The 15,295-nt window shown below is 49.0% G+C and overlaps 1 protein-coding gene and 1 long non-coding RNA gene across 2 annotated transcripts in view; one reads left to right on the forward strand and one right to left on the reverse strand.

Annotated features, from left to right (window-relative positions):
• Positions 1 to 15,295, reverse strand: part of LOC119459162 (putative phospholipase B-like 2) — a 554,157-nt gene that overhangs the window by 314,621 nt on the left and 224,241 nt on the right. The gene's annotated exons all lie outside the window — the stretch shown is intronic.
• LOC125946973 (uncharacterized) overlaps positions 1 to 15,295 on the forward strand; it is a 43,453-nt gene that overhangs the window by 18,939 nt on the left and 9,219 nt on the right. The window contains exon 2 of the long non-coding RNA XR_007468035.1: positions 2,080 to 2,191. This is a non-coding gene — a long non-coding RNA (uncharacterized LOC125946973). The remainder of the gene's footprint in view (positions 1 to 2,079; positions 2,192 to 15,295) is intronic.

A 15,295-nucleotide genomic window follows, 5' to 3' on the forward strand; every position in this document is an offset into this window, starting at 1 on the left:
ATGGTCTACGCAAAAGTTCAAGTGTTTACGGCCGTTTTTTACCACGCTACCGGGAAGATCACTTGGCCACGCCCGCACCGCAGTATCGCCGACAAAGACTGAAGCAACAGAATGTCTTCCCGATGGACGTATTGGCTCGCCGAAGAAGGCTGGCACCACCCGATGTATCTTCGAAGCTATACAGCGCAATAGTGACAACAGGGACAGTAAATGAGACACGGACGAGCGCTGACTGCCAACTGAACTTTAATATGCAAAACATCAAACTATATACAAAGGAAGAGCGAGGCTCCGGTTATAACAAACTAACCAGATAAAACGAACCGCTAAACATTAGAAAAGATGACAAACCAATGAAAGTGATACATCGCTGAAAAAAAATTCATATCCCTACCCCTGTCGAGGAAATGGGGGTAAGTGAAGTTTGTGGCAAGACGTCGCTGTCGCAAGTGTTCCGCTTCGTTTGCCCTAAGCTCAGGGTCGGCGACTATTCACTGATGTTTCGGCCTCAACATCGCGCTCCCGCAACTCGGGATCCGCGGCTCTGCGCTGCCATATCGCCTGGGCTTCGGAAGCCCTCACGCTAGAATCGGCACGTCGGACGACGAGCCCTTTCCCGAGCGAGTTCGGGGCGCCGTTGCTCAAATGCAGCCTGCTCATCAGCGATACGCACCACGCTAGGTCTTCCCATCCGCTCGCGGCAAATGATCTCAGGCGCGGGATGCACGGCGGAGCGCGCGCCAAACCCCTTTCCTTCCGTTTCCTTCCTCGCGTCCTACCAAACGACCCTGATTGGTCGGGCGCGTCACGTGATCAGGCGTTGGTGCAGCTTTCCCCGCACCTGCTCTTCCTTTCTCCCTTCCTTCTTTCCTCCCTTCCTTCCTTTGTTTCTTCTTTTTTATTGCGATAGCAATTATATGGACACTTCAAGCGGATTTCTGCCGTCGGCGTCGCCGTGAGGTTCCGTATAAAGTCCAAGGGCGATAAAATCGTCGCCGCGCACCGTATGCGCAAGTGAAAGCGCGCGGGGGACGCGCGCTATCACGGAGAGCGAAAGCCCGTCGGAGCGCAAACGCCAGTCGCGCGAAATTCCATGGGGGTATGGGAGGGAGGGCGGCGGGGCGACGCTGTGCTGCGGCACCAAATGCGTATCTTGCAACCGGGCGCAAGGGCAACTGGCCACTCAATCTCCCACGCGAAAGGAGGAAAGCGGGAAGGCACAGCGGGAGGGGGGTAGCTTCTACTCTGCCAACAACAGCGCTTGTAGTTTGCCCGGCTGCGGCGGTTGCCCGCACCTTCTCTTAAAAGCGGTCTCCACACGGCTCTGACCTTTGTATGCGCTGTGAATTCGCCGCTCAGTTTCCGTTGAACCTTCGCTCGCTGCGGCGGCTGCGCTTGCTGCCAGCGTTTTGACAGTGGTTGTCTGAGGCCATTCAGTGTGATCTATTCATATTTGCTTGTGCGCGCTGACACCACGCTTGTTAATGTAGTTAGTAAGCGAATGTGTCCAAGTTTATGCAGCCGATAAAACTGTTATCCCTACTCCAAATAGCTCTCTACTAATTTGCTATCACAATTGATGCTTCGCCTTTCGGGCGATACTCCGACATGATTTCTTTGGTCCTTCGTTATTTTTCTTTCTTTCTTTACTTCCATCGTTATTTATTTATTTCTTGTGCCTAGCTCATAGCCGGGTATCCCGGGCTCATACCCGTATATCCGAAACGGTTATGTGCCACACGTGACCTTTTGAGTGACTACGCCGCCCCTGGAATCTGTAACGCAACACTAGGTTCGTTTGAAAAATCATCACTATCGCAATGCACACGTGCAGCTCTCAAGACACATGATTTCTTTATCAGACAGAGCAAAATGATGAATTACTGACACAATCACCCAGTTACTGACACATCAACCGTCATTTCGGTTGCGCCCAAAATTATATGAGTGTGTTCATCTCAGTGTAAAATGAGGTGTAAACTGGATAATTCCATTGCTTACTTCTATTGCTGAGCTGATTTGAATAAAATTTTCAGTGCATTCGTTCACAATTCCTAACTGATAGCTGATCCTTTTCAGGTCAATGCCATTTCAATGGAACATACTATCCTAACGGCAATTTCAGTACGTGGTTTCCTAAGTGCTATATGGCATTGTGCAACACAACAGTTAAAGAGCTGACGCTTGTTGTGTAAGTGAACATTCAAACAGGCAATCTTTCTTATGTGCGCAACTAGAGTTTCTTATAACGTGACCTGCATAGAAAACTGGCGCTGAGTCCCTATTGCATGCATACGAATGTCGGAATGTGGTAGCGTCACATTCGCATGGCTCTTGGAGAGCCAGGACACCTTCAAGATGCGCCTGGCTAGCACCATTTTATTTGTTACAATAGCTAATTCTCCAGGAAAACCGCATGCAAACGGCTGATGCTGTTTACCAGCCAAAAAAATTATTCAATAATGAGGTCTTCTGTTTGGACGAGCAGTAATTTGAAGCGAAAAAAAAAAACACTTGGAGGACGCTTAAGCTTTGCCTTTAAGACTGTAACGCGATAGCATTCAACGATCCCTGAGTGCTTGTCAGGCTTCCCGGTAACTGCAGCTTTCTTTTTTCTCCAATTTCGCCCGACTTCGCCTCTGCATGCGGCTGCTGAGGAGGCGAGCGCCATCTGGATGGTATTTTTGCAAGCAGAAACCGCAGCGCCCCACTGTATCAGTGGTAGAAATGCTGGGAAAGGGGCATGTGTTTGCGTTTCCGTGCAACAACTTTGTTTTCTCGTACATTCAAATTACAATCCGAGGCTACCATACCTGTAGCTTGTGGTTAAGACGTACTTTCCAATTTTTGTAGCGTTAGCTACACTGGCCTAGCCAAGCCCGCTTCGCGTGGCACATCAAGAGCCGTGCTGCGCATGCGCAAGGATCAGTGATGTCACACGGCTTGCGCACCACCGGAGCCACCGGAGCCGGCACCTCTCGCGCACTCCGCCGCCGCCGCGCGCGACTCACCGTCGCCGGTCTGCGCATTCCAGAGGAGTGACGTCGAGCCGTGGTAGACGCACTGGCGCCGGCGCGCGCTCGCTCGCTGTGCAGTCGCCGTCTGACACTGCGCTGGAGCCGCTGCGCTTCTGACTGGCGTTTGCCAGTGTGGTATAGCCATGGAGAAGGAGAGCGCAAATGCTGCTCAACAGCGCAGAAGAACGGAGAAGCTTGACTCATCGGATCCCGAAGTAGTTGCCTGGCAATTAGCGGTTGAGCGTAGGAGGAATGAATACATGTGCCACTTAATACGTATACCGCATGTGTGTCATTGGAGCAGCAGTAAGCATGACAATCAAGCGTGACTATCCATCCTTGACAATCTAGGCAACCAGGAAAGCTAAGAATAATCAGCTGAACCTTTGCTAACGCTACGTATATCCTGGCATAGCCGAGCTAAGCCACTGCAACTTTTTTTTTACGTATATTACTTTGAAAAATCCACTTAGTTCACTGACACCTCTGCGTCATGCGGAGGGCCTGTGTGGTCGTGTGGTTCGGGATTATTTTCTCCGCCACAGACGCTGGCGCTTTCACCGAAGCCAACGCCGACACCGACTTCGGATTTTTTACGACACGGGGGCCTTAACGCTGACGCGTTAAAACCCACCGGGGTCCAGCGAAAGCTGGAGGATATAGCAGAAGGCGCTCGCTCACTGGGCTCAAGCTTGCCGTCTGGTTTTGTTTTAAAGTGAGCTTTCTTTGCCTCTTCTCCCTACTTTCTGGGCGCTGCTGTGGTGGTCTGGCCGCGCTTGCCGCTGGGTGTCTTGCCACTCCTCCAGATGGCGCTCGCCTCAGCAAATCCCGAGTGTGCCGCTTGAGTTTCTTATTGTAATGACGAGAGAAATACGGAAAGAGAAGCAACATGCTCGTTGGAAAAGAAAAAAACCGAAAAGGTGATGGAACAGGGAGATAAGAGAAGTGATCGTCGAACGACAAAAAGCATCACGAGAACACAGGCAGGCAAAAAAAAAAAGCGCAGTTGCCGCAGAATGAAGCGGACAGAAAGTGGCAAATATACGGGAAAAATATCTATGGTTCGTATAATGGTTCAAGGAAAAATAAAAGGCGAAAGTGAAGGTTTGTTGTCAGAAATACATGTGAACAAGATGGAAACACCAAGAATATTTGGAACCACATAAACTTATTGGGCAGGAAGTCTGGAACTATGCAACATATTCATGACGAACATGTAAACAAACTGGAAGGGACACGGCATTATTTTACGTCAGAAAAATAACAGCCTAATCTTTCCAAGGCAATGACGAGGTTGTATCTGAGGGAAAAAAGAGCACGAAAGAGAACCAGATGGAAAAGGAGCTGGTGCTGACAAATTTTAATTGGAAGAAAGCCGAAGGAAAAATTCCTAAGTACACTGCCACAGGGCTAGACAAGGTTCCCGTTAGGCTCAATAATGAACTAGGATTAATAGTAAGGAAGCTCTCTCGAAAGCAGTTGAAAATAACCTTAAAGCATAGACGAATACCAGACAGTTTCCGACAAAGTAGAACGAATTTAATTTATAAAGGTAAGGGTGAAAAAGATAGAATTCACTCATATAGACCGTTGATCGTTACATAGGTAATATACAGGTTAGCGATCATCATCATTATAATCATCATAATCAGCCTGTTTTTATATTCACTGCAGGAGGAAGGTCTCTCCCTACGATCTCCAATTGCCCTTGCGCTAGCTCATTCCAACTTGCGCCTGCAAATTTCCTGACTTCATCGCCCCACTTAGTTTTCTGCCGTCTTCGATTGCGCTTCCCTTCTCTTGGTACCCATTCTGTAACTCTAATGGTCCACCGGTTATCCATCCTACGTATTACATCGCCTGCTCAGCTCCGTTTTTACTATTAATGTCCATTAGAATATCGGCTATCCCAGTTTGTTGTCTCATTCACAACGCTATCTTTCTGTCCATTGACGTTAGGCCTAACATTTTTCGTTCCATCGCTCTTTGTGCGGTCCTTAACTTGTTCTAGAGCTTCTTTGTTTACCTCCAAGTTTGTGTGCCATATGCTAGCACCGCAATACAGGCAGGTAAATTAAAGCTGCAAGCATGGACAGAGAATAATTTCATATTTGGAGAACTTCCGGCAGGAGTCGGGATGATGACTTATTCGTTCTCAATCAGTGAATAAAATATCTAGAGATGAAAGGGCGCCGCTTTATGTGCCTTTTTTACACATTACCGGAGCGTATGACAAAAGAAACCTCAACATATTATGGGATATTCTGGAAGGGTAAGGCATAGCCGACGACTGTATGGAGCTTATTAGAAAGATTTAGCTGGAAAATACAGTTTGCGCTGAATGGGAAGGGATGAGGAGCGAGGAGCAAGTAGATATCAACAAGGGACTGAGACAGGGGTGCCCTCTATCCTCGCTGCTGTTTATGATGTACATGGTAAGGATGGAAAGGGCGCTAGACGGAAGCAATGCTGGGTTTATTCTCTCATACAAACAGGCGGGTTGTTACGTTCGGCGACAAGCGGGGGCAGCGACTTTACAATATCTCCCGATTGCCTGTGATGAATCGATTCGGGAAGCTGAAAAACGTCCCACGGGAAAGATCAGCGGCGACACCATGCCTAGACACGTTTCAGAGAATACGTGGTTACTAGATGTCACCTGGGCGCCGACCACGACGCTAGGAGCAAGAAACTCTTGGAAAATGGCCGCTTCTACGACGCTTTCTCACGGCCGCTCGACAGACCCGCTAGCCGCCAAGACCGTTCTCCAGCAAATCCGTCGATGGCTGGCCCTTCCAGGGAACCCAGACGCGTCAGTTCGAGTCAAGCGCGAAGGCACCTGTCTTTGAGAGTCCCCTCCTTTCGGTGGGGGAGTGAGCAGTGTGTGCCCGAGGGCACTTCTCCGAATGTGTTCAGGGAACTAAGGCGCCGGAGGATAATGAGCACCCTCACCTTCAAGGCGGACCCTTCGGTGACTCTAGACGCTCCGATTGGAGGAAGGTGGGACCGCAACTTGGGGCCAGAGGGCTTTTAAGCGGACGTGTGCGGCTCATCGGGTGCTCTCCCATCTGCCCTGAGATGTAGTGAGTGCTCTTCCTAGTTCTCTCCGTGAGAGATGTAGCCAGTGCTCTCCCATCCGCTCCATCAGGCAACTCATGCTACCAGAACAATGTACTGTGCTCCGTACTCCGGCGAGTACGTGTATTCCCATGTCCTGCAAATAAGTTTGCATTTTCGATGTAAAAAAACCCGTGTTCAATTTACCTTCTATTCATCACGAAAGAAGCAACCATCCTCGTCAACTCTGCTTGGACGACGGCGTGGGACCGCTAAGCCTCCGTGTGACGCCCCGGTAGCGCAGGCCAGCTACTCGTTTCGAGACGCACCGGCGGCGTAGGCTATAGAGCGTGACCCTCAGTTTGATGTCGGACTCCGAGGCCACGACTCCCAGCTCCTACAGGGTACAGTAATAGAGCAGCAGCTTCCAGGTTTGTTTTATGCGGACGACATTGTGTTGCTAGCAAACCAGCAAAGTGGCAACGTCTAGCTAACATCTGTGGACAGGAAGGCGAGTCTGAAATGTAGTGTTAAAAAATCAGGTTTTATGGTATTCAATGAAAACAGTGAACAGACACTGTCAATACAGGGCCAGAAAATACCTCCGGTAAAAGAATATAAATAGCTTGGTATGTAGATAAACGAAGGCAATAGATATATGGAAACACAGGAAAAACAATAACAGCTAAGGAGAAGATAAATGCGGCCCTAATGTAACACAGAGAGCTATGGGGATACAATAGGTACGAGATGCTCCGGGGTATGGGGAAAGGTATAATGGTTCTAGGACTTACATTTGTAAATGCGGTTGTTTGTTAAAGTCAGGGGTACAGTGAGGACTCGATGGCAACCAAATGTCATTCGACGCCTCGCACTGGGCGCTCACGGGAAGACTACAAATGAGGCTTTGCAGGGTGATATGGGCTGGACAAACTTTGAAGGGAGGGAAGCTCACAGTAAAATTGATTATGAAGGACGACTGAGAAATAGAGAAGAAAGTAAATGAGCTGGGACAGTGTTCAGATATTTGTACAGGAAAAACATATGATTCACAGTGGAGGAAAACAACTGGGAAGCTTACCAGCAAGTTTGTGACCGGTAGGTTGAGCAACTTGGCACCAAAGAACGTCAAAAAGAAAGTCAGAGAGGCTGCGATAATCGCAAGGGTAGAGGCAATGGAAAAGAAACCTGCTATGAGTAACCACTTAAGAGGAAAAAACGAAATCAGGAAAGAAACAATTTATGAAAACTCAAAGGGAAGCTCTTTTTGAAGCGAGATCGGGATGCCTTAGACCACATCACTTTTAAAGTGAGATACAGCAAGGAAGAAGAAGCATATGCTTGCTGCCCTAAAGCTATAGGAGAAACGATGGAGTATGTTTTATTAGAATGTGGAGATATCTGCCCAGTAGTCGAATTACACACCATTAGCCTCCTAGAAGCCCTTGGGTTCAAGGATAGCCAGGGGAAAGTAAACATGTCTATGGAGATTAGTAAGAGGCAATTGGAAGATTGGTGGAAGTAGGGAAACGTCAAACAACGGAGGCGCACAAAAACAAAGTTCCCAATAGCGGTTCAGCAAGTTTGGTGAGGGAAATTCTTCGCGTTTTTTTTTTTCGTTTTTTTTTGAGGATAGGTAGGACGTACATCGTAATAACAAGAGCTTGGTGGCGCGCCCCGTTCCAAAGGGGACGCTCGTAACATCCATCCATCCATCCCAGCCGTCCGGCACCGCCGCGGGCCAGGATGCCTAGTTTGTGCGTATGGCCCGTGCTCGCTTTCCTATGAGACAAAAATGCAGGTACTGCGCTGTGGAGGTGGCGTGCTGGGCTGTGATAGTGTAAACATGACATTCGTGCATAGCCTGAAGAGAGTGCTTTGAGCTGGCGTCCCGACAGAGTGCAGGCCACGTATGCAGAAAAAGTACGCAAGAACGCTCCAGCAAAATGGCTCCAAAGCGTGCACTCAGCGTCAAGAACCCCTAGACGAGAAAGAAGCGTCACGCGAAAAGGGAGCGTCTTCACTACGGAGCGAAACGTGTTGCAGGCCAGCAATGTATGTATACAATGTATACGTACAATTTTATAATAATTAATTGAATTACTTACAGCCCCATAATTCAATTAAAGTTTAAGATTCCTGCCATATGCGATGTACCATGTGAAGCAATCATAATGCTCAACTCTCTGAGATTCCTAAACATGACGCAGAACAACGCCTCAAGCAAACACGTCTAGCTGTGTGTTGTTAGGGCTCACATTGGGAATTGGGCTAAACGCAGAAGCAATTACACATTCGCCGCCAACATCATCGCCATTTATCGTCAATTAAAGCAAACAGCACACAAAGCTTCGCTTACATCGATTACCACAGTGCGTGGGATCTGTCAAATTTTTTTCTGACTTTGTTACGCACGGCAGTTGAGAAAATATGTTTCATTTATTGAGGTAGAAAGTACGGGCGAAGGAAAAGCTTTTGTAAACATTTTAAGGAAGCTTTATATAATAAACCATGACCGTGTATTAAGCAATGCTTCGTTTGAGACAAAGCCTTGCACGTCCAAATACCGGCATTCCCAAAGCAGGACAGCGCCCCTTATCAAATTGACATGGATGACGGCACAGTCCTCTAGAGAGTTCTTTAAGAAAATATCTTTACGCCACTATAGTACCATAATATTTAGAATATGCCACTGAAAGAAAAGGCGTAACTGCTAGACAAAACAGTAACATCTACCGTCGCGACGACAGCACGGGGCCAAAGTGCGTCAGACAGCAAATTCAGGAATCCCATGCAGCTACATATTTCTCGGCTTGGCAAGAGGATTTATCTGCCAGATTTTGCTCGCGCAACTACATTTTTTATGCGCTGATAAGAAGTGGCACTCTTCCCGTCGGCGTTCTTGCAGCAGCGGGTTCTAAGGCATCGAGTTTCTGTCCTTTCCTTGCATTGCGACCGCGAAATGGCGGCGCAATGCTCGATAGAAGCGATAGAAGCTATTAGGGCACTTTTAAGCAATCCTTCAGCTATTTAGTTCCCGTGCGCTGTGAACTCAAAAGTGCCAAAACTAACAACAGTATTTGCTCCTCATTCTGAAAGACTATCGGAGTGCCGATGTTATGCTCCGTGGTAAGGGGCCGACGACACTGCCGGAATTGTTTCTTTCACCACTGACAGTTTTTATTGTTTTTCGTGATCGCCTTCAATAGGGCTTCAGAAGGGAATATGTTTGGGCATGTTGGTTATTGATCGTAATGTTTATTCACCGTAACATAGCGCTATGTCAAGAATGCAAGCTGTAATGAAGCAGAGGCGCTCCTGTGTATATGCTCACTGAAGAGGAAGACGAAGGACCGCGCCGTGATCGCGAGTGAATCCCGTGCTACGAACAGCCCTTGCAGTCCCTTCCTGAACCTAGCGTTCCAGCAACGTTATCAACGACTATAAACTTCGTCGCATTTGGTGGAGGTTGCTGCGATCCTTCGCCTTGTCCTGGAGCTCCGCACTCGAACCCTGCCTAAACCAACACGTTCGCCTTGCACTATGCCTGATCCCGCCACCTCGTTGCCTGCACCACTGGCTGCCACTGCCGTCTGCGCCGACGTCCCTCGTCAACGCGACCCACCGATTTTCAGCGGGACCCCCGAACACGACGTGGAAGACTGTCTCTCATCGTACGAACGTGTAAGTGGCCATAACAAATGGGACGACCAGTCTAAGCTGTCCCACGTGTCTTTCCACCTCACCAACGTAGCCAAACAGTGGTTCTTCAACCACGAATCAGACTTTTCGAGCTGGGGTGCTATGCAGGATGCGCCGAGTTTCTCCTTCGCACGAGTTTCACCCGAGTTTACTCGATGGCAGTCAGTGAACGGAGATAGCAAGGAACGTGCAAGAACAGCAGGCAAAAAGAAATGTCGAGATAAAGCCGCGTATGACAACATGAGCGCACCCTGCGCGACACAGTGCTTTCATGCTTCAAGCACTGAAGACTGCGCAGCAAAACGCGCCAGCGCCGGGTATTGTTATCAACGTATTATCACCATTTAGCAATACCGTGACTATACCGCTGTTTATCTGCACACTTGCCGTGAGCCACTTGCCACGCCTTTCTAAGGCGCGTAAAGGGCGTGCCTCCTCTTTCGAGCATTATCTGTCTATCCTCCGTCGAATGCGAACAGGGCACATGCGGTGCATTGTTGCGCCTACACTTTCCCTCATTCGATTACGTTAAAATACAACAAATAAAATAAGAAATACTTTATTTCTTGAAGTATCTGTTTTTCGTTTAGAATGCTATAAATGTTTGATGACAAACAGAGATCGAGCGAATTATTAAATTTTGCACTTTTTTGGCGCGAGTGGCGACAGTGAGGCGAAAGCTTACAAGCGGATACATTGTAGAGGGTCGCAAGCACGAGGGAGTTCATACGGTGAGCAGTCGCCAGGGGCGCTGCAGTGCTATCCTTGATAAAGCCCCTATATATAAAAAGTAGCGTTACGCTTTGAAGATTGCCGCAGCCTCCTCGCACACCCTGTCCGAGGCCGACACCGCGTCGGTATTGGCTAGGGTTGCCAGACGGCCCCAACAAAAAATAGCCAAATGATCTCAAAATGTAGCCCAAAGATAGCCAGACCCAAATTTTTTGTCACCCAAAAGTAGCCAAAAACATAGCCAAAAGCTTGATGATGTTCTGGAGGTGTCCTATAGATGGTGAAGATGGTTCACGGCCTATTTCCGGCTTGAAAATTGCTTCCGCCGCATGCAAACAGCACAACAGTGGCCTCAAGGTCTGCGTAAAGAATTCTAGTGAGAGCTGCCACTCAGACGTGGATTTGGACACCACTTATTGTTACAACGAGCCGAAGGATTTTGTTTTCGAATGATTCATGACGTTATCAGTATTTACTGAGCCACGTTGTAAGCTAACTTTAGTTCACGCCTCGCTTTCCTCGAGGCATTTTTCTATAAGTGTCGAGCAAAATACTGCCAGCTCCACCCTCTAGGATCAGCTTCGGCTGGTCATGATCAAGTGCCCAAGAGGCGGCCCGAGCTCAATGCATTTTAGAATAGTGATGCCTTTCCTACGCTTGATTCATAAAATAAGCAAATTATTTCTATCCCGCTCTCTCTCTTTCTCTTCCTCTCAATTTTGTATTTTTCACTCGAAAGCAGCTTGATGCTGAGTTAGCAAATGCTGCCGCTTAGAGGCACGCTGGACTCTGGAGAAAACTTGAAACCTTCTCGCATTTTCCTGGTGCGAAGGGACAGTTGTGACTGCAATTCGCCTTTGAGTGCAAAAACGGAATGGCCTGCTGGCCCGTCGCAGAAGAGGTGAATTAAAGTTCACAGTTTTAATTGCCACCTGGATTACGGCGCTGGCAATAACCAATGTGGTATTAGTATCGAAGCGTTGAACTGTGGAATTTTTAAACAAGGCTTCCCTGGCAAGATTCGTGCAATCTGAAAACGTGTGCGTAAGTTTCTGTGAATGCAGGCACGAATGCGTGTGTGGCCAAATTTCCGAGGGGGGCTGTATACCCGCCGGGGTGGCTCAGTCAGCTAAGGCGTTGCGCTGCTGAGCACGAGATCGCGGGATCGCATCCCGGCCCCGGCGGCCGCATTTCGATGGAGGCGAAATGCAAAAATGCCCGTGTGCTTGCGTTGTAGTGCACGTTAAAGAACCCCAGGTGGTCAAAATTAATCCGGAGCTCTCCACTACGGCGTGCCTCATAATCAGAACTGTTTTTTGCACGTAAAACCCCAGAAAGAAGAAGAAGAGGGGGGCTGTATACCTTATTATCTTCGGTGTGACTTAAAAAAATAAAGAAATGTAATTCCACTAGGGAACACGTACGCGCGCGGCGACGTTGTTACCGTGTTTCAAATTTAGACGCACCCTCACAGTGACGACCACGACCACAACCGCGGTAGAAATGCGCTTGAAGTTCCCACATAATTGCTATCGCAATAAAAGGCAATACCTCTTGCTCAGTTACCTGCTATTTTATCATAGACAACCACTTTTGTTAAACCTAGTGAAAGCATTCTCACGTTCCAAAAATACTCAATTTACGGGTGGTCAGCCCGCCGGGGTAGACAACAGTAAAGGAAATGAGCCCGCGCACTTTGATAACCCATTCTTCGCGAACACACTCGGCTCGACTAGGCTGGCGCACCCTCCGTTACCGTCACTACGTCACACTAACTGAAAATGGCGCATGTGCGTTTTTGCTTCTGCAAAAAGGAAACGCAATAAGTATCCTATAGCGCATTCGATTATCCTTTTTTAATAAAGCCGCTGGGCCGGCTTTGTGTGTTTACAACGGCTAGAAGAGAAAGAGGGGACGGAACGGCAGCGGTCCTCCACGGGCACCGTGCCGTGGCTACCGATCTTCAGATAACGGCAGACGACGAGCGAGTATAAAGTGCGTCCACCGCAAGTACGAAGTGCGACAGTGCGCTCGTGCCTGTGCCGGAGTTCGTGATCATGTGGGAGCCTCACGCAAGACATTGACCCTACCTTAAAACATCCTCATTCTCAACTGCAATATTTTAAATGTTGAATGGCTTTAGGCTTTGCAGATGTAATAGTTGCCTTCGAATGCGGAATGAATTTGGGAAATTTTTGTAATAGAGTAAGAAATTTGCCGAATTTCTTATTCCATTCCGAAACAACGCACCACCAGACGCTTTTAAAACCAAATATGAGCATAAAGTAAAATTTACCTTTGAAAGAGGGGTCCTTCTCCCATTCCTTCTATATGCACGGCTGTATTTCCCCCACTTAACCATGCTTAGTTTTGAGAACGGTTTTCTTACTAAACCACGCGTGAAGCGGCAGCAGATGGCGCCGAAACCAAAACAAAAAGATAGCTTAGCCTGGAAAGACGTGTAAACACGGCAGCGATGACTTAACGCCATCCACTCAGCGCCGACATTGCCTAAAAGCACAGCCTTCGAGATTGCCTACGCAACTTTTTCGCAGCAATGAGCTTTGGGTTTTCATAAACCGGCGTTTGCAAATTTTGTCAGTGCTGACGTCCTTAATACAAAAATAGCCCAAATATAGCCATGTAGCCAACTCGGAATTTTCGACGCCAAGCCGCGTAAAAAGTAGCCCAATTTGGCTATTAATAGCCCAATCTGGCAACCCTAGTATTGGCCTAATGGCATCACGTGGACCGTCGAGCCCCCGGGCGCTGGCTGCGTTTGTTTACGATCACGCTCCATCGCCAATTTCGCCCGAGAAGCGTCTACCGACTGGTGAGGAGCACGACGATAGCGGCGAACACAGTCGGCGATCGTCGAATCTGATCAGCGGTGAAAGATAAACAAGTGCACGTGTTTCAAGCGGTGTAGGCGGCGCAATGGTCGAAAAAGGAGCGCGAAGGAGAGGAGAAACGAAGAGGAGAGAAGGCGGAGGAGGAGAGTGTCGCTACTTTTTATATATAGGGGTTTTAATCCTTGATAGGGTGCTTTGATGCCCGCGCATCGAGGTCCTCTAATCCTTTATAAAGTCAGTCATGACAATGATCTTTCCATTCTCTGACTATTAGGCGAATGGCAACGCAGCGCTACGACATGGTTGTTCACCGCAGGTGCTTTACTGAGGCGGCTATAAAGGCCGCCGCTTTACCAATTGAAACGACGGGAGCAACGGTTGTCACTGCAAAATGGCTTTGCGGTATTCTAGGGTCCGTAGTGACGCAGCACAGTGAAAATGCGCCCGTTTATCTGCGTGCGGGAAGCCTCCGCGATGCATTGCAAAGAAGAGCGCGCTGCCCAGTGACACAATTCATCGCTTGTCATCGCTTGCCCAGTGAAGGTGCCTCCGTGCGCATGTACGGAGTGTGTTGTTCTCTCCAATGTGCTTGCCCATTGCCTCTGCTGCTGAGCTAACAGCGATCGCAGATGGATATAGTAACGACAGCGCAGCAATCGCATTTTGGCAGGCGATGGCTCCTGTGTGCAGTTAGGAAATTAAACTTCGAACGCAGGAAGGGGTTGCAACTATTTAGTGTGCCGTGCTTGTGATGAATAAATGCCATCGCACTGGGTTTTAAAAAGCGAGCGTTTCTCGGCGCTGACCGTGTTTGCGACACTGCGGATCCGATACATCACCGATGACAGAGCAGCCATCTCAAACAACAGCTGCGATACCTTGACGTTGGAAAACACGACGCACTGCTCAGCATCGTCATCCACCACGGCTCATCGACGCCTTGCAAGCAGCTACAGTGTCGTTCCGATAATTATTTGCTGTGCGCTACGTCGCTACAGCGCAGACAATGAACCATGTAGTGGGGCCATTACAGCCTAAGAAGATAGATGCATAAGCCATCGATAGTCGCAGCTGTGTTTTTGATAGTGGTTCTCAGTACATCACCGACGACAGTGTGATGTGCGTATTTTCTGTCGGCGGTCAAGATTGTTGATGCCTCTCAGTTCCGCACCACGTCGCTGTTGCCGGAAAATAAGTTCGGCGTGGCCCAACCGTGGCGGGCGCGTGCACAAAAGTTACATGCCTGCCGCAGAGCGTGACGTATGGTTTTGATTGACACGCGAACTCGGGCCAAACTCTTACATCGCGAAACCCCCCTCGAGTTGAACTCGGGAACATGGTGGCGGCAGCAGCAGCCTGTGTAATCGCATCCAGCGGCAATAAGCGTCAATATGACCGTCTGGACCAGTTCACCTACATGTCCGACGTAGAGTTTCAGCGTCATTTTTGCCTTTCCAAAACGTGAGTGCGCTCGCTGTGTGACGAGTGAGGCGAAGGCCGTCGTCTGCGGAGATATTGTGGCGGGCAAGTGATGCTTTCCCAGCGCAGACTGGTGTGACTAGGCTGCGGAGGAATAATTCGTGCGATCGCTTCGGCTCTCTCCTGTTTCAAGCAAGCTCGTCCACCGCGCCCCAGCCCCAGGCAAGGTCCTGCGTCGTCATCGGAGTACTGGAGCACCTGCGAGCACCTGGGGTTCAACCCGGTCAAACCAACCTGCGCAGGCGAAGTAGTCACATTATATTGGAAGATTCAGAATGGACGCCGGGCTGCCTTCCGGTGCAACAGGTGCCGAAATCAGTTTTCGCAGGTACACGGTACCACTGCACTCCACGGGCAGAGCGGTGAAGGAAGTTACTGCGCCAACACGGACCGCCTCGGCCGTCCGAACGACCACATCTCCAGGCGGCCAATGATTTGGCTCACGTACTGCGTGAG

The sequence above is a fragment of the Dermacentor silvarum genome, chromosome 7 (genome assembly GCF_013339745.2).
Source record: "Dermacentor silvarum isolate Dsil-2018 chromosome 7, BIME_Dsil_1.4, whole genome shotgun sequence".
Lineage (NCBI taxonomy): Eukaryota > Metazoa > Arthropoda > Arachnida > Ixodida > Ixodidae > Dermacentor > Dermacentor silvarum.